This window comes from Eupeodes corollae, chromosome 3, assembly GCF_945859685.1.
Source record: "Eupeodes corollae chromosome 3, idEupCoro1.1, whole genome shotgun sequence".
Taxonomy (NCBI): domain Eukaryota; kingdom Metazoa; phylum Arthropoda; class Insecta; order Diptera; family Syrphidae; genus Eupeodes; species Eupeodes corollae.
In genome coordinates, this window is record NC_079149.1 from 68,390,384 (window position 1) to 68,414,033 (window position 23,650).

Consider the following 23,650-nt stretch of genomic DNA (forward strand, 5'->3'; position numbering starts at 1 on the left):
GCATTTTTCATGATCTGTTTCGGAGTTTAGGGTACAAGATCATGGTATCTTTGGAACTCTGAAACAAGCATTTGCTCTAGTTTAAAAAGGATTTGCTTAGATTAACCATGAATTTTTGAAAGAACACCCAGCAACCTGGCCGATAAATTATGATTTCGAAGAAGGTTTTAGGATTAAGACCATATTGTGGCAGAAACTGATAAGCAACTTCATTCTTAATGTATATGACGATACAATGGTGGGAAAAGAATAATGGCATCAAGTTATACCCTTGAATAAAGAAAAAAAGGATCGGAATCCTCACCTACTTGGGTTTCACTTAGTGCCAATACAGTCGGCCTTTTTAAAGCAGTATGGGGACAGAAATAAAAATTCGCTCAAAGCCCACGAATATTACAATAATCTACCCTGAAATTTCCAGCAATTGCAAATAAAAGAATAGCAAAAACCAAAACACCAAAGACTATAAACAAAAATATTACTGAGTTGAACCACAGAATGCTATCCGATACACGCCACTACTAGCCTTAGGAAGTGAGTTAAGCTAAGAACTGATTTTAATAAAATTAAGCCAAAATAAAAACAAAACCAAACCAATTCGTTTTACAGGTGGTATATAAACGGAAGCATCAAAGTTACCTTTACATAACCCTATGGAATAACTAATCCCCCTAAATATACAAAAATAACCATTATCTTTATTTGTGTAAATGTCTTTAATGACAATATACAATCAAACAAGCTAAAAAATTACAATTTATATTTTCTTATTTCATGGTAATTCTCAATATTTAAAATTATATTTTTTGTTTGTTTGTTCCTGTAATACGAACTTAATTGATTGAAAAAAAAAGTAACATGCCTATTATGGCATATTTGACATAAGTCGATCATTGTTATTCTTGAAACTTTGTCCTGGAATTTATCTTAATTAATTGATTGTAGGTATACAGTATAAAAACTATACATCACTATGCCTTGAAGTGACCAACTTTAAGTGCCATCAGTGTCGTACACAAAATACCATGAATGTTTACAAATGGACCTCATTCAACAAATTCGAAATTGGAGAGCTTATCGGATAGAAGCAAAAGAAGAAATGAATGGTGGTCAATGAGCGTCCATTCACCCAAATCAAATCAATCTGGATTCAGGTGTATACCTATACCTAGATATAAGATGGTAAAGATATAAAACATGGCATTTGATTATATTACAGTTAAACCCTTCTGCAATTCTGTGTGAATGGAACTTGAGCGCTCGAATGTAGATATAAAGCTTTAAGTTATTGTCCAGTTGTTACAAGAGTCCTCATGATATGTCCTTTTTCCCCTGTGGCTCTTCATGTCAGCTGATTTGGAAGGACATTGTGTTTGAGTGACATATTACATAAAGGTATCTGCCTCCTTACAAGCAGTCTTATAATATCGATAGAAATGTATAGATACTAACACGCACCATGAAAGGACCACCGCTTTTAATTAGTCGAAAAAGGGGTAGAGAAAGATAAATATTTGATGACTTGACATTGTTCTACGTAAACTTGTACTTGTATTTCTACTCGTATGGGAACGTAAGCTAAGTTTGTGAATTATTTTAAGGTATATCTTCCTATATACAAGACATATTTGAATGTAAATGCTTACTGCAGAAAGAAACCCTAGCAATGAGGCTACCATCAGCATTTTACTTCAATTTGGTCAGCATAAAAACTTTGAAATTGCATTTTAGAAAATTGTTATCAGAGAGGCCAGAGGACGAAATAAACTTTCCAAATGGAAATATGTGTTTTAACTGATGTTGTAATAAAGAATTAGTAAATTTGGTCTAATTCGATGTCCAAAAAGTTCAAGTTTTAGTGTACAAAGTTGTGTGTGTACTGTGCTATGAGAAAATTTGATTTCAAAATTGGATTTCCACATAATTAAGGGATACTTTCATCAAGAAAAATACAATAAAACCTCAGGTTTGTCTACAAAACTCAGGGATAAGCACTGTTTACAATTGAATGATAAACAGTTTCAGAAAAATAAGTTACTATTGAAAGGTAGGAAAAGATAGACAATACTTCTAGTGGATGGTTGATTCTAAAAATGTTACAAAACATTAATGCCAAGAAAACTTTTTTGTTTATTGATTAATTTTTTTTTAAACAAAAGCCCAACAAGGTGACACCAGTGGCTTTGGACGTTCAATTGCTCAAAATGTATCTAATTACTTTTAAGGCAGTAAATAATAAGAATGTATGATGGATTCTGCATTATGTTTTTAAAACACAACAGTGTGTCGTTAGGAGTTAAAATTAAAAAAAACATCAACTCATTTTTGATTTAACCACTGTATAAGTTTTCTGTTCAAAATGCAACCTAAACGGTTGAAAAGGCAGACTTTTGATTTAAAATTAAGATATTTGATTTAATTTATTTGTTTTCCGCTAACAGAATCTCTTATAGTTGTTTTAAAATATTTTGTAACTATTTCAATGTCGATTAAAAGCTTGATTGGAAATAACCATATTTGCAACTTTAGTTTGCGGATCTAAAACGTACTTTTCGCAAATTAAGTTTGGGTGTTGCAAATCTGCTAATTTGACACATGAAATGTCAAGCTGAGCAAAATACTAAAAAGTAAAAAAAGAGGCTGGGATACGTCCCACACTGAAAAAACTTCCGTTTCCATCTGTCGAGGTTTGGGTTAAAAAAAAGTTGTCAGTTGAATTATTCTTAAAAATTTTAAAATTACCAACAATGTTTCTCATATCAAGGAATAGTTTAGTTTGAAAATCTAGTTTTGTTAAATAGATTTTTAGTCGAAAATAAATTTCTACCGACAAATCAGACCCATTGCAATAACTTAATATGGGAAGTTAAAAATATGTTAAACATTTTATATTCAGTTACGAGTATACATATAATGATTTTTAAGTCTGGAACTACAAACAAAATTCAAATTATTTTCAGAAACTTGTAGAATGCGGTTAGCGAGAAAAGTTTGTGGTGTTCTAAATTTAACATATTTAAACTAAATTCGCTGTAAATAGTTTAAATAATTTGAATTAATAATTTATTCTCGATTATTTGCAAAAAAATGTTTTTTTTTATACAAAAGTATATTTTTAAATAAAGAAGGATAAACTATGTAACTCATAACAATTATGATAAATTACACGTTCAACCATCACTGTGAGGTTAACATATTTATAATAAATATGACTACACATTTAAAAAGCAACAAGTAACAAAATTTCCTGTATTAGTTATATATTATAATGTTTTTCTTAAAAAAAGAAGCAAAAAGAAAAAAATTAAAAACAAAAAATGTAAACTTACACCATCATCATTATCATTATTGCAATTTGAATATAAGCATCAGCTAGTAGTCTAAAAAGTTGTGCTGTTTTTGTGGCCCCAATCAGCAACACTTAAATAGAATAATTGAATAACGTGTCAAATTTGTTAAGGATATTATATCGTGACGTTGAAAATCTAAGTCATATTAAAAACGTTTTGTGCTGCAACAAACAAATTGGTCTCAGTTGTTTTATTTGATTTTCGAGCTAAGAAGTTAAATATTTGTATGCCCATATAGGTAATGATTTTTTTTTTTAAATAATACTTAATTTTTTTTTTAAATCATTTTTTTTTGTAATATTATGCTATTTTAAATCCAATCTTAATTTCATACAAAAAAGCGTGAATGTATTGAAATTCTATTACATTTGGCACTTTGCAAATATTTGAAATTAAAATTTTAGTTACTTGTAATTTTAACTGAAAAAGTGCACTTGCTAATTAGATGTAATTGAATATTTGTTATGGTTTTGTTTGATTTCTTGAGGAAAGCCCTTTTTAAATTGCAGTTAACTTAACTGATTTTTCAATTTATTTATTAATTCAAAGTAACACTTCACCTTTTATGAAATTATATAACCGACGAACACAATATTCAATTGCATTTTTGTGGATCATTTCATTTGTTTTTAATTAAATTATCTATAATTTTTCTTGTATGGTCATTAAGTATTGTAATTGATATTTTGTATAACTATTTTTGTTCCAACTGTGCATTGTTAAATTCAATATGTAGACAAGAAAATGGCATTAACAAACAAATGTTATACAAATTAAATTTTATAAAAATACGTATACGCCTAAGTGTACCACATTGTTGTATACCATATTGTTAAAGGAATCTAGATCATCAAGTTTCAGCTTCAATAGGATCAATTGTGACTGACTTAAGGTACATACAGAAATGATATGAAATGAGTTTCAAAACCTTACTCATGCATAATCCGAGCTTAACTGGAAACTCTGAAAATTCTTCATTCACTTTCCTTTACAAGTTTTCATGTAGTAAAATATCTTATTATTTTCTTCTGTTTGAAAAATAAAATGTGAATGTGTTTGATATATTTAATTCCAGTTATATTTGAAGACTTACAAGACTTGCATGACAAATAAATCCACAGCTTTCAACTAGACCTCTCAGACTACAGCGATAACTGCATCATCATTGAAGCTGTTGGGTAGCCGCGACCAAAGGTTGTATTACAAAACAACATAAAACATATCTATCTATCTATACCTCCTAGAGTAGAGTCCGAGTGGTGTTCATTATACCTTAATGAAGGTGTTATGTTAATTTATAGCAAAAACTAAAAATGTGCAACAGGAATATTATCTTGCATACATTTTGTACAACCCCTCCAACAAAAAAAAAAAATATCAAACTCAGAGATTATTTCTGTCTTGTGTGTTATTGTTGTGTAATCTTATGTATGAAGTTTACTTATTCAAATAGAATTATTATCAGAAATATCATGTACTCAAGTTTGCATTGAAGTGTCATTAAATGCAACGAATGCCATGATTTGGCGCCATTGGAAGTGATTGACGTTTTGTCAAAATGATGCATTTAAGTATATAAGATAAGATATTCGGAAATCGCTTTTTTATTTTTGTAAATTTTCTTACGAGATAAGCGATGGATTGTTTACAAATACATTTTACTTTTTTGATGTGTTTTTAGCAAATATTTTTTTTAAACATTTGCCTTTTAAAATGAGAAAAAAAGGAGGAGCTACTACTTCAAAATAAAAAAGCTATAAATCGATATCATGTTTCGAAAGATAGTTTAATACAACGCGGATATTTGAATACTAATTAAAGTATTTTTAATTTAATTCAGTTTGAATAACATAGATCCAGAACTTAAATAAGAGTTTTTAAAAAATTGGACGAATATTTTACACCATCGCAAATGCAAATATGTACTATTATTGTTGGCATTTTATTATTAGTCTTTTTATTGTTATCTAAATAGAAATTTCTCAAACGGATATGAATTAATAATACAAAATATTTACTAATGCCAGTGCTTTCTTCTTTAATAAAAGTTCTTTCACATCAGATGGTTATTTGCTTGTGTTCAATTGTCACTACTTTATGGAACGAGATTGAGTTAGTTTTCTGATCAGTCAGCAATGCACTGTGGATCAAAATTTTGTGTGTTGGATCTTGATCTAAATTTTTTTGTATAGTAAGCGCACACTCAAGGGGATATTACTACCCTTATTATGCAGAGCCAGAACACTAGGAAAATGAGAGAGAAAGGTTTGAAAGAGATGTCGATGCACATTGGTTTTGAATTCCTTTATACTGCAATGACTGGGAAAGACAGATTGTGGTAAGACATTTTACATTCGCGTTGTACGGCTTAAGAACGAATCTCTATACTTGACAGTACGAACGAAGTTGGGCTCGATGGTGCACTGATGATAATTCCTAGAATCGCGAGTATTACGGTTGAACTGTTAAAGGGAAGCAATGCAACTGGCTCTTTCTCTAGATTATAAACCGTTAAAAAAGGCTTAGGGAAACCTTACGACGATGTTCAAGAGAAGTAAATTAACGAATGATGATATTATCATCAAACAATTTTGATGTTCTACGTTCAATACTGTCTTTATACTGGCGTAAGTAAGTTGCAAAAGCACCAGCCAGAGATGGGAGTTATACCCAAGCTCTGAACGTATATAAGTCTTGTAGATAATAGCCAAATCAGTAGGTGTGAAGAATGTCTTGCATCGCCTAAGGAAACCCAAAGATATTTGTATGTGATCGTTCCACAAGAGGTTGTTGGTGACACACATACCGAGAATATCGAGATGGTCAGTTTCATTGATGGAAGTGTAATCCACGGATAAAAACAAGGGGGGTATTTTTCGCTTTAGCGATGCAAGAGAGCGTTGGGTTTTCTAAGCATTGAGAACCAGTAATAAAATCTTTTCAAATGCTTTGAAATATGAATTGCAAATTCTTACTTTCTCCAAAACGATGATTTGCTCTACTTTTTGGTAAAATGATCCATGAGATCACCAGTAGACCTATTGATCTAAAAGCCGTACTATCAGTCATTAAGAGGCCTTTAGAAGAAGGGACGTGAGTACAATCAGTCGTTTAGTAAAAGATTCGCCTGTTTAGGGGATGTGCTAGACAAATGCTGTATTCCATCTGCTCGGAACGAGAGCTAGAAGTAGGGCAGATGAAAAAGCTTATGCTGTGGTTTTACCAGCGGGGATACCATCCTGACCAGCGGATTAATCTGAAATCTTAAAAAAAAAACGATTTCCCGAAAATGAAAAAAAGAAGAAATAAGTGGCTCGTAGTTCCTCCTAAATGAGAGTAAAGGATAAAACGGTATGAACCCCTTGCTGAACCATTTAATTTTGAAAAATAAAAACATTTCACTGAGTAAAATGTTATTATGAAATGCGTACTAGTTGAGCATTTAGTGGTAGAATCAGTTCGATACGCACATCAAAATGCACGGGAATTCACCATCGAAAGTGATGATTAATGCATTTCTTGGCATGAATTTGGTTATGCGGTATCATATCTTGTCATCATTGAGGCATGACGGGTATACAGAACCTGACATGGGAATACCTTTTATAGCCAATGTAATGCCAAGAGCTCGATTTGAAGACATACGGAGGAAATTGCATTTTTGCAACAATGAAGAAGAAAGAGACCCAAATACCCAAAATTATGACAGAGCGTACAAAATTCGGCCCGTGTTACAACACTTCAATAAGTCATTTTAAAATTCCCTCAACAACACCCGACAGCAGTCAATTGACGAACATATGATAAAATTCAAGGGACATCATTTTTTTGAAACCATACATAAAAAACCTGTGAAATGGGGCTTCAAGTTATGGTGTAGATGTGATTCAGCAACAGGTTACCTATTTGAGTAAGATCTATATACAGGTAAACGAAGTTCTGAAATTGAATATGGCTTTGGTGAATCAGTTGTACTTCAGCTTACAGAAAAGCTGGAAGGCCTCGGATGCCAAACATTCATCGACAACTTTTTCAATTCAATATATCAGCTTATTGGCAGGAATACGAAGTCGTGCGGGACGGTCCGAACAAACCGAAAACATTTTTAAAGGCTCAACCAGTTGATACAAAAATTAAGAGGCATCACATATGTCAAATGGATGGATAACAAAGGCGTTCATTTGTTGACCAACTTTTTGTCACCTGTGTAAAAAGATCTGGTGAAGCGCCGCAAAGCTGGTTCAGCAGAAGAAATTGATGTTGTTTGCCCCAAAATTGTTTCGTTTTATAACTAACATATGGATGGAGTAGATCTCATGGATCAACGTAAAGTACTACCTTCGACTATTTTTTGATCTTTATGACATTTCTGTAAATAGCGCACACACCGTCTACATTAAACTTCTGTTAAGTCTGTTGACTAGACTGCAGTTCAGAAAAGTTGTAGCTCGGAGTTTGGTAAGTGATTTTACCGTCAGACAACGAGGTATTCCGACTTCAAAAACAAGTTTGGTACGAAAATCTGTATAACGCATCCGATTAAAAAATCAAGTGTGAGAAAACGGTGCAAAGAACAAAACAGAAAATCGTACAAACAATATTTGTGTCGTATGTAAAGTTCATCTTTGCTTCAATAATGCAAGAAATCAGATTATTACAAATAAAAAAAAGAAACTATTTTCAAGTCTAATAAATATATAAAAACGAAATAAAAAAGCAAACGCGCATTTTCATTCACCGGCCATAGGACATATTTGTCCCGAAAAAAATTTAAAAAAAAACGTTACAATTTGTCATATTTTAATTTTGAAATCTGATTTTTAGAAGCTTATTTTGTCCCATAATGCTATGATCGTGAGATTGTTAAATATGGAGAACATTTAAAACTTCTAAGATTATTATGTGTTATTTTACTACGCATCTTTAACATAAAAATGTAAACTTTGTAAAAAAAAAATATGCATTTTAATTTATCGAAGAGAATCACGAAATCAAATGTATCGATGTCATCGTGGACAAATGATCATATCACCCGAGGTAAGCAATAATTAATTTAATTTTTTTTTATTTTCATTAAAATAAGTACTAGTCGAAGTATTATGATCGTTACTAGAAAAGTGATTCTTTTTAAAAGTTAAAGTTATGTACAATGTACATGTTTATTTGTTCTTCTAACTTGCTTCTATGTTATATGTTATTTACAGTGCTGTTATGTACTGAGCTGTGGATTGAAACAAGCCCTGAATCTATGGGCACACGGAGCGCAACACATCTCTTTCATCAGCACAGCCTCCAGACTACTAGCATAGCGTTCTTGCGCAGATTGTTTGTAAGGCAATAACGTGATGGTAGGTCATGTTAAATTTGGCTTTTTTCTGCAGAAGAAGTTCTGCATTGCTGTTGTCCTTGTTTATATATACCAGCAGACCGATCGCGACGACGAACGACGGACGCGACGAGCAAAATAAAATGTTTTGCTAGTGGTGTGGTATATTTTACTCTTGCTTATTGACTCTTTTACTTCTTGGGTTTGGGCCTCGTTTCCAGCGCCAAACTTTGAGTCATTCCTTCAATGATAAAATCTGCGAATTTTGTGGTGTATAAAGGTAGATATAAGAATATATAGTGTGGTGTGTGAGAAAGCGAGGACTTCGAGAAGCAACAAAAGACTGGCGAAAGAGAAACCCTACTTATAAAGCGGAATTTAATGGAACTTTGGCTATAGTACCAAAGAAAAACAAATAAAACAACATCAATGACGAATACGACAACAACATTACCATTTTGGTGAAACATTGGTAGTTGGGACATTTTATCGTGTAAGACGGAGTGAAGTTGGTTCATCTTGTTTGAGGAAGAGCGCGCTCGAGGAAAATATCTTAAGAAACACAAATAACAGAAACAACAACGACAACGCGGGCTTGGACGACAACGATGACAACAGCGGCGGCGACGACGATGGAGAGAACCAACAACAAGTCGACATCTGCTAGGGCTATCACGAAAAATCCAAAACAACGATCAGCGCAGATTTTACTATACAACTTCTGAAGCAGCTGAGGTAGGCGTAAAGATATGCCAGAAATGCCAGGAAAAAGAGAAAATTGTAAATAACTCACAGGATTTAACAATGTACCCGATTCCCTATAGCTGAGATGGACAGCCAGAAGATGATGTAGTCAACGGTAGGTTGGTTAGAAGCTCTGTGATGTCGATTCGCATCGGCTGAATTCTTTTTGGCATTTTTGTTTGATCCTTTCATTACCGCCGGCCGAAGCAAACAAGAATGTATGTGTAGGTATTTAAGATTTCATCTAACACCAAATGACACAAATCTCTACAACTGAAAAAGTTCCTTCATATTTTGTTTAAAAAATTTGTGCGCTTTTATGCTTCATGCCATTGATCTCTTCTTTAATTCCTGCGGCAAATATTCATGAGGTCGCGAGGTTAGATGGGATTCAAATCGCTCAAAATCTAAAAAAGTTGTAAAAAGTTACTTAGAGTTATAGCCGAGTTTTAAGTAAACCTTGAATAAAAAATCTATTCTGTATACCATTTAACTGTTTTTAAATATATTTGCTCTAAACATAAAGAGTTTTTAGCATCTCATAATATAATATAGTTGAAAAACATTGAAATATATAGCTACATTAATTAATGATCTCTATTGAAAAGACCGACCAATCCCATAAAATCTGAAATAACCCTATGTTCACTTTTTGCTACAACTTGAAAATTGAATAGTTACAGCCATAAAAGCTAAGAAAAACAACAACGTGGCGCAGTGTAACCATAAAAGATGATTTACATTGCATGTCAACCCTAACTACCTACCAACCATACCTAGTCTATTCTTTATAGTGTTTGAGGAAAAGACAAGGATTATCATCATCAGCGACCATGTCCTCGTCGAAGGTTTCAACAACTTCCAGTCATGTTAGACAACAACTCTTCGGCGAAGCATTGACAGTTTTATGTTGGCGATGATTGTGGCGTTGCGACCGACAGCGACGACGACGCGACGCGATGGGATGGACCTCGTCTCTTCATCGCGGGAATGCACGTTCCGGTCATCCAAAGATATACACCATCCAAACCGACACGTTATGTCTTGTGTCCTTTTCTTATGTCGTTTCTGTAGTCTTTTTAAATTCAGTCAGCGGTGGCGGCCGGCGGCGTCAACAATTATTGTGATAATCATTTATTTTTTTGTTTATCAAAAAGATTGTTTTAACTTCTTTTATAGTACAAACAGGCGGTATAAGATATACCCGACCCAACTCCCGATATTGATCATGTCACATTAATATAAAGGAAGACAAAAAACATTATTTACTTCAAGATAAGGTTAGTGGTATAATGTTTTCCAGGAATCAAGAAAAAACATTTGGGCTGGAGAAATGAAATGATCATATGTGTTTCAATTATTATTTCTTTTAAGATCGTAGGTTTGGCTGAAACGCATAGTTGATATGAGATTATTATCATAAATTTAGTTTGACAAATTTGTAGGTTGCGACGTTTTAATACGATCTAAAATTATAGTTTTTAGTGAGCAGAGTTGGGAAAAGTAATCATTACTGCTTTTTTGACCATTACTTTTATTTTAAATTACATTGATGTGGTGAAATTGGAAGTAGTTGAAACTTTTTAATAACATGTAATTAGCATCAGTACATTTTAAAGTACATAATTGAAATTCTTCAATTACATTTGAAAGTAACTGAAATTCTTCAATTACATTTTAAAGTAATTGAAACTCTTCAGTTAAATTTTAAAGTAATTGAAAGAGTGTATATAGATTTCAATTACGAGTTTTTGCAATTGATGGTTTCTTGTAATTTAATCATTTTGTCCACTCTGCTTTCTAAAAACTATAAATTTAGATCTTATAAAAACGCCCAAGTCTCAAAATATATCAAAATAAGTTTATGATAATAATCTTAAATCAACAATACAGTATATTTTTGCTATTACAAATAAATAAAATGTATATTTTTTCAATTACAATGACATGTAATTGTTCATTTTTCTTTTTTTACTTGCGACATATAGGAACTATATGGCAACTTTTGCATTCGTGCCAAATTTGGAACTCGAGATTTTAATCAAACATGATATTACGATGGTAGAGAAGTCTAAAAGAGTGGGTCCCGCGTTACCGTCCGTCTGTCCTGTCTGTCTCTCCACCATCGTGCAGCCTAAGCCATTGAGTCGATTGAGTTCAAACTTGGAAGTTAAGCTTTTGAGTAGATTCGCGTTAGGTGTTTTTTTTATTTTTTTAAGATCAAAACTAACAGTGGGCCCCATACAATTTTGTTGGTGAAAAAATATAATTCGAATTTTTTCAAAAACAAACCGATACATTTTTTTATTTAATTTTCTCTACAATTTTATGTTTTAACTTGAATTCTTTTAGTAAGAAAAACATATTTTGTTTTGCTCTGGAAAGGTACCGGTCACAGAACTGTTGTTTGTTTTTTAATTTCTCAGCAACTTATGAACCGATTTCAATAATTTTTTTTGAACGAGCTCTTATGTTACCTTAACAATATTTGATTACCAAAAGTGTAATTTGTTTTTGTTTGGACTTAAACAAAAAATATTGAATTTTTTTCTTTCAAAATTCTCTATCTCAAAAACGGTTCAATATTTTTTTAAGAAATTAAAATTTAGAGCGTATATTTACAATCACTAAACAACTGCATACCAAAAATATTTTTAGAACAAAATTGAAAAAATTGATATACTATAAAATTGGACAAAATTTTAATTACATTCCTATATTTTATCCAAATTAATGCATTTGGTGCACATTTATCTATTTTTATAACTATAACTATTGTAAATACCAACGATGGCGTTTAGCACCACTGCAACGGATTAACGAATATGATATGTTTAATCAACAATCTATTTTAATAAGTCTATCAAGTATTATCTTAGTTCTTAGTACCTTTGTGCCTATATATGATTTTAAAATATTATTCTTTAAAGCTGAGCACGCTAATGAACTATTCTTTATCAGTTTTAGACACCTATCTAACTACACAACAAATAGGCGATCGTTTACAATTTAAACATGTTCTGCCTCTTTCTTATCTTCAGATAATTTATTTTCCATCCTAGTTCTTCTAATATGAAATTAAAATAAAGCTATCCAAAAAAAGCTTGGAACGAACTAGTTGAATACACAATCAATTGTTTTCGTTCAGTATTCTTAAAGTATTTTTTATTTCCAGGAGGAGTTGTCCTAGGATGAGTTGTATCTTGGGATGAAACTAGCTTACCGACAAAAAATGGTGTGTATTCGATAAGTTAATTTAAATACACAAACCATTTTCTGAGTATTTCATATTTTTATTATAATACAAAGACTCTTTGCATAAAGGAGCAAGTTCGTGCGATCCAGTCGTGCATTTCATTATATTTGAACTCGTGAAATGGTTTTTTAGAGTTTTAAATCTTTTAAAAATATTTTGTTTTAAAAAGGGAGTCATTCCGTAATTTTCAAAACGATAATTGTTTTTATTAACGATATCGTCAATAATTTGCTTCACGTAGCATTGTCACTATCGTCTCGTCTATCGTTTTCATAAGATAACTGAAATGTCAAAATGAACTCAACGAAAGATAACGCTTGTTCGAGAACTTGAAAATGTTATTAAAACTTGGTTTTTGTCTATGGGACGTAGTGGAAAATCTCATACAATTTTGCCCTACGAACGGATTTCATGATACAGTTTTTTGGGGTTCGTAAAAATTTCCGATTACGATGGAATTCATGATAGGGCTAGATTATTTTGCAAGTGAGAAAGAAAAAACAAAAATGCTTACATATAGTTTGGAAGAGATAGAGGGTCAGATTTATCTCTTGTTTGTTTCTATAACCGTATTAATTTTATTTTTTTCTGAGTTTTCATTTTCACTTGGTAACAAAACTCAATTACACCGAAAAATACACATATAAATGATTATCGTCTCACGTGAATTGATACTATCGTTTGACGATAATCGTTTTACAGAATGACCCCCAGAGCTCTTTAGTTTCATGTTCGAAATCCAGTTCTCTTAGTTACAAAACCTGGTACCAATTTTCGAATAAACAAAATATAAAGACAGCAAAAGAATAATCAAACAAAGTTTTGTGAGCTGATGTTTTAAAGTTTGTGGTATTTTACACAAAACCAAGGGATGTCGTTTAAAACAGTTCCAAACTAGGGATGCTACCCGACTTTATGGTTTTTGCTGTGAAGTACGGATGTGGTTTTTAAATGTTGGAGGTCTGATTCGCTTGTCTGGGTCTGGTTAGGCGACCTTGTTCACTCATTATTAGACAACATTGGAAAAAAACGCTTCGATAGCTGAAATTTGGCTGTCATAGGATTTGCATTTTAACAGAACAACTAAGTTTTTTGCGTAATAAGAATTTTCCACTGTTTTCAAACAAAAATTTCAGAGTATTTTCCGCAGAAATCTGTAGTTCTTTTGGAGTAACCTAGAATAAACTATTGAACTCGAAGTTGAAACGAAAGTCAGTTCAAGTAATGCTTTCCCTGTTTAAGTAAAATAATATGTGTTATTTATAATATCAGGTGGACTTTTACTAATTTGGATGCATAAACATCCTCTGTAAAAACGATTATTGGTCATTCTCGGCACCGAGTTACGAAGATTTGTTTCACACTATGTACATTTGCTTCAATTTTATGTAGGGGTATGTTATCAACAAGAACTCATTGTCATTTATACTGCTGCTAAAATTCATTTTGCTATGTGATTGAAATAGCCACGTCTAGACAATTTAACGCCTCATTAGAAAAGTTATTTTAAAAAATGCGTAATACTGAATAATGTTCACACGCTTAAGTCATTGAAGTAAAAAAAAATATTTTATACTAAATTTAAAATAAAACTTAAGTTTATTATTGATAACGAAGAAACGATTATGAATTTCTCTACGTTCATAAAAGTGACAGGAACTCCCTATAAGTGATTACTTCTAAAATTGAGATTTTCATATTTATCAGTATAGCTATGCGTGTATGTACATAGCATCATAAGCCAAACTCTTGCTGTTTTTAAAGTTGATATATTCAATGAAAACTATATTTTTGTATAAGTACATAAACTTCATATTGAAGAAAACAAAACAGCATCTCACATAACGAGATAAGAATATCTCTTAATTAAAGTAATAAAATACAATATACTGATAACAAATTAGCTATGAAAAAATGTTAAAACATGCCTTAAGATCCAATAAATTATATTGATTTTTTTTTTTTGAAATAATGTCTGGGTTTTTTGTATATTGCTTTATTTTAATATTTGTTATATTATTTTTTTTATTAATTTGTTTATAAAATACGAATTAATATGTGAGTGTATTTTAAATAGGGTTCCCGCATAGGTTTGATCAAGTTTTATAGGGCTTCAATCAAAATGAGCAATACGTTAATAGATAGAAATGTAAACTTGTGTGCTTGTCATTTTAGTCCTTGGTGTGTGTGTACGAAAAGCTATGTTGCAACCAACACCTAATCGGATGAACCAGTTTTATGAAACTTTGCAAAATATTTTTTGCGTTCACCTAAAAAGAAAATTTTAATATTTTTTTTAAGTATTTGTTTCTTAAATACATTTAAAAACTCCATTAATGCAACCCATGTTTTTTTCGATTTTCAAAATATTTCATATTTTCCAGTTTGGGTACTGAGACACTTGGCCAACAAAACGACACCCAAAAAATTCTCTTAACTAGAGAAAGGATTTTGTTGACTTAATATTAATAAAAAGAAATAAATACAAAATTGGAAACTAGTATTAGTTTTTAAAATGTTGAACAGATTTCTACAGAATTCACTTCAACGTTTTCGCAAATTTTGAAATTGAGTCACCGTATTCGTTGCAGCATTTCTTTTAGTACCAGCACATTTATCTTACGAAACTAAATGTTTTGAATTAATAAAAAAAGTTGTTAAGACATTTTTCTTGAATATTTTTTTAATGAAAAGTTTTACATTTGGCTAAATTCTCAAAACATTTATGTTTGTAAGATTTTCATACATACTTTTTTCCACAGACAAATTTTTAAATGATTTCTAATCTCGACTCAGGAATTCACATCAGGTTTTTTAAATATATTTTTCAAAAATGAAAAAAAGTTTTTTAAGGCTAAGTTCAAATAGAACATATCACTTTACAACAAATGTTTAATCATTTTGCAAAGTATAATTATTTAGTTTAAATATATATCTTAGTTTTTACGAGATGAATTATAGGTCTTCATTTGACTCTATCATAAGTTTTTAAAAACTTTGAATAAATAAATTTATTATATTGAATAATCTGTTTAAGAGTTAATATTTAGTGCTACCGTTTTGCACATAAGATGTCATGACCTTAAGACTAAAAATTCATAACAAGAACAAAAATTGGTTCTATAGGATTCTGCGTCTTTTTACTAAGAACTGTTTAAGCATAAATACTTCAAAAGTGAGAGAAGACTGACGACAGAAATGATTCTGTGAAGTATAGTCTTGGAATCCGCTCATACAAGGAGGAAGAAGAGCTGGACGACCGTTAAGCACATGGTGCTTAGGATCTATAGATAGTTATAATTTTGCATGTCAACTTCCACATAGTCAAATAGCTAGTTATTTGAAATGTATTCTAAAACTTATACTGAAAAAATAATAAAACATTCAAAAACAACTTTCATTTTTGATTTTCGCTTCAGGCAACACTTCTTCTCTTGGCAGTTGTTTTTATTGTTTTCAGAGCTGTTTTTTTTAAAAAATAAGAAATTAGTTAAAACTGATTATATTTCAATCAATGGCAAAGAGTATATAACAAATAAAAAGGCATTGTGTGTATGTATTAGTTTCAGAAAATATCAGCACCGTTTTAGATTATCATTTGTTTATTTTAAGATGATACGGTTTTTCTTTTTTTAATAATGTTTTGTTTTCAATTTTAAATTTCCCATAAATATTAAATAATGAATTCTAAGAGATAAGAAAATAAAAGACAAAACGAGCCAATTTCTCAATCATCTTGAGTGAGTCGATAAGCTGCATGAGGAATAATATTGAGGGTTAATGCTAACATTTCATTAAAAAAACTTATTTTATGTGTGTGGAGAAAAGGGAATATTCCTTTTATTTTATAATTTCACAACTTTACAACAATATCAGGTCATTCACAGTCGCACAAATTTGTATATTTTCCACATGCTCCATTCAAAACAGGCATCTCCCATCGGAATGATTCGCATATCGATGAAAATTGGTAGACACTAACGACATCGTATTAACAAGTGACAAAAGTCCCAAACAAAATCCCGCGAGCAGTGAAAAATCTCCTTTTTAATCTATTACTTTTGAAGATCATGAGTGAGGTGTACTTCAAAAAAGGTTGAGAAACTTTTTTTCTACAAGGAAGCGCTTAGAAGTTACTACACTTCCAAAATATACAAAATATCGAAATACTTGCTAAGAAACTGAGCTCAAGGGTGAACTGATAAGCATTGCCAGAAGTTCGAGTATTACGGTTGAATTTTTTCAGGGGGTGGTAATGCAACTGGCTAATTCGACGGAAAACTGTTTATAAAAATATCGGTAGAACAACGAAATACATAAAACATTGCGACGGTATTCGAGTGACGTAATTGTTTCGGTTATAGTTCGATCCCCCATCATTTTTAAAGCTCTTTTCGGAGAAATCCAAAACATCTAGCAGCATTTTTGGGATGTAAAGATTTGTTCCACCATGAGATCCCCAGTGGACCTATTGCTACAAAAGCCATACCGCCGTTCATTAAGAAGCTTCCGTTCTTCGAGATATTTCTTAAGCTGATAATTAATCAGCGTTTCCATGACCGTGGAAAGAATGGACGTGAGTGCTATTAGACGATAGTTAGAGGGTGAGAAGGATTCGCCTTTTTTAGGGGCAGGCTGCACAAATGCCGTTTCCCATCCCCTCGGAAAGAGACCTGTAGAGTAGGAAAGATGGAAAACTTACGCAGTGGTTTTGCAAGTGTTGAAGAACACCTCTTCAGAACAATAGGGCGAATACTATCCGGGCCAGGATTTGTGTATGTCAAGGTCTTTCAGTACTCTTGCAACTGTACGAGTGCGAAAGAAGACTTGTCCCATGAAACAGTTTACGCTTTCAAGTACAAGAAGACTCATGACACTCTCAAAGTAACAGCAAATTGTGCTGCAAGCAAATTGGCTTTATCAATCGAGTTTACATAAGGAGTGTCATTGTGGACGAGCGTTGGAACCGAGGATAACGTGGTGTTTCGTACGTTTTTACAAATGACCAGAAATTTGGTTCGTCGAATAAGACGCTCTTTCTAGCTTGTTTGAACTTATTCCGGTTCTTTATAACCTCTTTACAGGGCGAATCAAACCATGAGTTCTCTTTAGGTTTGATAAATTTTCGGGAAAAAATGTTTCATTCCACAAAGACTTAAGTTATGTAAGTTCCTGAAAAATTCATCGAGGCCGTCCCAGTTGGCTTTCTCATATTGCCAAACGGTTCTCACAGGAGTTTTTTCTTTAACTGGATTGTTTAGACATGAGGATTTTGTAGATATGATACAATTGTCTGATGTGTCTAGAGGCGGTAATACATTGATTGTATATTTATTAGGATATTTATAAATTTTGTAAATTTTCCAAAGTAAAATTTCTAAGCAAAATTGTGTTGTTTCGTGATACAAAAAAAAATAAAGTTCAACAAAACGGAAGTTTTTTATTTGAACTTAAGTCAATAATAAACATTGAAGTTATTTAATTAGTTTAAGAACGCGACACAATTAAGATATCGGATATAAACAAAACTTTGTACGTACTCAAACAGAGCAGATCTAATTTAAAAAAAAACATACCAATAATTTTTAGGGATGTGTCTTAACATCTAATCTATACAAAGAAAATAATTATAAGGATGGTATACTGATTTTTTTATTATTTTATATAAATTATAAATAAAATAATGTAGAAATTAAATATTTTCAAAAATTTAAACTTAGTTTTGCATCTATATTTGTTGAACAATAAAATATACGACTTATATTTAAATTGAGTATTACTAATTTAAAATAGTATTAATGGTTTCAGAATAATGTCAATATTGACGCTCGTTTTGATTTAGCTATTAAGTGTGGAGAACAATACCATTTAAATGGGAAAGTTAGCACCAATATGTTTTGGTGTAATTTCTAACTACTTTTTCTCACATTTCAAGCGGTTATAACTTTCCATAACTTGAGTAATGTTGATTTGTCATGCGATACGGTCTTTTGTGTAGCTCGAAAGAAAAAACAGTGTCAAATCAAGTGACCTTAGTGACTAAAATATTATGATGATTTAGATGACAGCTAAGTGTCACAAAAGTCAAAAGCGCTAGTAGTTTGAACCTACAAAAGGAACTACCCTTAACCAATATACTTTGACAAGGTTTACTTCTATATTTAGCTCTTGTGTTTTTCATGTCATTAGAAAAACAATTAAGAAATACATAAAAAATCATCCGTCATTTTGTAAACATTGCAGATTTAAAGTAAACATTTAAGATCAATGTGAAATGAAATTTATTCTTACTTTTTGAGGGTGTTTAGGACTGCAACACAATGAAAAATTATATGTTAAATTTTATTTGGCTTGAATAATATCATACAAAATTAAAATGTATTTATGTTGAGGTACATTTCGAGACAATGATTGAAAGGATGACAAACTACATATCTTACAGGAATAACACACACAATATCCGCAGTATGAATACTACCGATAAAAGTTAAAGTAAAATCATACTACGAATAGGTTTTTGACATTTATACGAGTCTCAAATGGATCTTATGTGAATTCGTTCTCAAATTTTGGCACGATTGAAATTGCATTGTATCTCGATGGCTGTGTTCGTTAAGTAGTTGTGCATTTAGAATCATAAGTTTTCCATTGGCGAAAAATATCATTCTGTTACTGTTAATATTATTTAGTTTTGTTAATTAAAATGGATTAACTTCTTGGCTTATTTTGCAACAGAAAACAATAGAAAAGATAATTAAGTATTGCTATATTTTCACCATAGGTTTATCTCAGTTTTCATTAAATAAATCTTTTTGGTGTTTCCACCGCACAAGATGATCAAAAAATGATTAAGTTTGACAGAACTTTCTAAAATGCAAATTGTGTTTCGATGTTTCTTATGAAGTGCAAGTGAGATAGTTTGATTCGTGTTTAACAATGAAAAACTGAATAGTTCAGTTTGTTGAATTTGATTAAAACAAAACTATATTTTTTGTACACAAGCATCAAAAAAACGGACCATAACGCATTATCTTTAAAACCAACTCCTCCACACAGGTTTTTGTTCACAAATTTTGACTCTCTGTAGTCTACGAGAAAACCCCCTTCTTGAAATCTTTATTTTATGACAAACTGTTTGGTTAAAACATTGAAGCCGACTATCACATTACACAGACGTATTTTCTTGATTTTGATAGTCAACTATCAAAAATCAGCTTACACGATTTCACCCCTGGTCTGAATTTCGCTATTTCCGTTTGGAATTTTATGATAAATTATTTTGACCAAAATTCAATTGTATCAACTTTCAAATATTTTAAATACCGGATTGCTGCGGATCGTTTTTTTTTTGGCAATTTCTCACTGTACTATATGTATGGAATACCAAAAAAACACGGCTGATATGGTATGCTTGTCAATCAATATTGTATTTTAAAAATAATTTATCTTTAAAATTGTCTTCTTTTACGTTCTCGATTAACGCTACTCTAGAATCATGTTTTTGCAGTTTGTCCAGTGATAAATCGCTTGTTAAAAAGATGAGAATGAAAGAAGAGTTAAAGTCTGGAATGACCTCTCTAAAATAATGCAATGTCACTTGGGAATTATAACCAAAAACAATTCAAAAGGTTAACAAGAAGATTGTATCTTAACTGATTTCAGCAAGGCCTTTGACAAATTGTGTCATAAAACATTACTTTTAAAACTATCACAGCAAGGTTTTAACGACTGTTTCATAAACTGGATCTCCTCATATTTGCAAAGTAGACGTTATAGTGTTAAATTTCGTAATGAGTGTTCAAGTTCATTTGTTGTGAATTCTGGTGTCCCCCAGAGAAGTCATCTTAGTCCTTGTTTTATTTATAAATTACTTGGTTTCGATCATTAAAAATTTAATGTCTTGTTTTAAATGTTGCCAAATGTAAAACCATGAGTTTTACACAAAAAAATTCCAATCGTTTTTAGTTACATGTTTGATTCTTGTCCTTTAAGTAGAGTATATGTATTTCTGACTTGGGTGTTGTCTTAGATCCTAAACCAACATTTAATAAACATATTAACTTCATAGTTAAAAAAGCAAATAGAGTTCTGGGTGTTATTAAGAGATTTGGTCGTGATTTCCGTTACCCATATGTTTTAAAATTACTATATGTTTCATTTGTGAGACCAGTCCTGGAATATGCGTGTACAGTATGGTCATCTTACTACACTGTACATGTCACAAGACTTGAAGTCATTCAAAAAAAATGTTTGCGGTTTTGTCTATGATCCCTTCCGTGGTTTCATGATATTCAAACACTACCGCCTTATTGACAAAGACTTTCTATCATAAATCTTCCTTCTTTGGCAAATCATAGAATGTACTTGCAGTTTTTTTTTATTGTTGGAACAAATTTCATCACCATCAGTTCTTGGGAGTTTAAACTTTAGTTTTAGTCGTTCAAGCATAAGACTCCAGAAACCATTGAATACTAATTTTAGCAGATCAAACTATGGTGTGTCCTTTAAACCAATTAATTGAAATCCATAATAAATTTCACTCTTACACAAATTCACCAAATGATAATACAAAAAGTATAAATTACAAATTAATATTTTTCAACAGTCTAAGTTTTAGATTTTAAGTATATATTAAGAATTTTTAACGTTAGTATTTAACGAATTATAAAAAAGAAGTATTAATGCATGAGCTTGAGTAGGGACAACTTAAGAATAATAAAAAGCCTGCTCCCTGGCCACTTTAATCATTGCGGGTTTGACACGCAGGATGAAACGCCTGATTTTGTGAAAATGTGAAGTAATTGAAATATTTGGGACACTAAAAAACACAAGTCAATTGTGTTTTTCAAAATGCAGCAACTCAATCTGTTGAACAGAATGCAGCCCCAGTTCAGCAAATGTTGTGTCTTCAAAAATGGCGATTTTATGAAATCTAACAAACCAGTAATTCTAAACAAAAATATCCAATTTTAAAAGAAAGTAATTATCTTTTGTAAATGTTGGTATTCTGATTTTTGGCTTTCATCTAATTTTAAGAAAAATTATGAAACTTAACTTAATCCACGTACTCAAACGCGTACTCAAAAATTTCGTAGTTTTGCGTAAGAAGCAGCGCTCGCGAAAGAGTAAAATATTTCCACAACCTACGAATTTTAGCCCAATAAATTTCTTTGGGCTGATTTGTGAAAAGTGTCAAATTTGATAGAACTTCAAATAAATTAAATAATTTGCTCGCTTTTGCTGTCACTTATAAAATTAAAAATTCTATTCCCAAAGGACACCAACAAAATTGCAATTTTCAAGTTTTAATTTAATCAAGTTTTTTCATTGAAAAAAAAAAACAACAAAGTTCATGTTGTCTTAGTTCATAAATTAATTCTAAACACCAAACGAAGCGACGATGTTTCAAAATTTATATTTTTTTTGACAGTCAAAATTTGTTCCCGTTTGCTAACTTTTTTGTAGATTTTTCTTTTTGTGAGAGAATTTTACCACCACTCTTTGAAATATCTTTTGTTACGAATTTTATTGCAGAAAGTAAGCGAACGGACCTAATATGTATAGCTTCGGGCTCTTCTATTTTAAAATTCTAACGGCAAATTCCTTGACAAAGTTCTAGTGTCTAAAACTCATATACTGAGTTCTAAGGAAATTATAGAAAGTAAAGAAATGCTCGAGTTTTAAATATTTTTTAAACCAAATTTTTAAAATAAACCGAGAGTTATTAGATCGAATTTTGAATTGATTTAGAACTTTATTAAGGAATTGGCTGTATATTCTTTATTCAATTTAAAAGTCTTAAAGCAAAAAATTATTAGGGACAAAAAAAAACAACCAATGATCAAAAAAGATCCTTCTCAAATAATTCGGGAAGAATTGTCCAAATCCTTTATAAGTTATATTATTCTCATAAAAGGACAATTTCAACAACAACTTTACTACATACGATATGCTTAGGTTCATATAAACCAGAAGGAATACATTGTTACTTGTTGTCTTTAACTTTTTGGGCCGACGCATAAATTAAATAATTATTAAATGTTACTTATTCAATAAACTACACTTAATCGAAATTATTTTGACTGTATACGGTTTCGTCTGAGGACAAATTTATAAAAGTGGCACTACCTCGGAAATTTATCAGTTCCACACGTAAAATTTGGTGTAAAATATGTGTACACTTAAAGCGGGTCTTTATAACTTTTGGGTTAACAAATAACAAGAAATTATTAAATACACCAATTGTTTTCTAGACATGACAACATTAATGGATAAAAAACAACTCAAATATCTTATTTTTTTTATGAAATTGAAGGATTAACTTACACAACAAATTATTTTGGATTTCAGCATAAAAGCGGATGTGAAATGCAAGGACTTGAAACTTTCTTGAGTTAAGTTAGAGAAAAACATTCACTTTTGAAAAAAAATATCAAATTTATTTTGATTCTAAAAAAATGTATCACTTTTGTTTATTTTCTTTTTTAAAAATCTCACTTAACGTAGTACAAAAACCAAAACAAAAAAATATCTTCCGACGGCTTAGATTTTTGAAAGAAATGAGTTCGATGATAAAGAAATGTTTTGCGACTTGTTACACTTCAAATACAAACGTGTTCGCAACGAAACTCTCAAAACCGGACTGAGTGGCGCACGTCGGTCGGTCGGTACTCGGTTGCCTCAAACTGGGAACATTTCTTTAGATTAACTTAAAGTACCGGCTCCGTCACTCTTCAACACACAGATACTCTACGAATACAAATGAAATTCAAATAGATACAATTACCACCATCATAAAATGCTTTTGTATTGTATGTCTTTTTAAAATAACCACCACCTCAAGTCGAACGCACCAGAACACAAATACAAAAAAGGTTGGGTAACAATACACACAAACACTTAATCACAGACACAAACACAATTTAGTGCTCAGGCTCACCAATAATAATGGGGAAGTGCAACATGAGATACAAA

The 23,650-nt window shown here is 31.3% G+C and overlaps 1 protein-coding gene across 1 annotated transcript in view; it reads right to left on the reverse strand.

Annotated features, from left to right (window-relative positions):
* LOC129952196 (protein N-terminal asparagine amidohydrolase) overlaps positions 1–23,337 on the reverse strand; it is a 76,573-nt gene extending 53,236 nt beyond the window's left edge. Inside the window, exon 1 of the mRNA XM_056064671.1 lies at positions 23,003–23,337. The gene's annotated coding sequence lies outside the window, so the exon portion shown is untranslated. The remainder of the gene's footprint in view (positions 1–23,002) is intronic.
* Between the last annotated feature and the right edge of the window lie 313 nt (positions 23,338–23,650).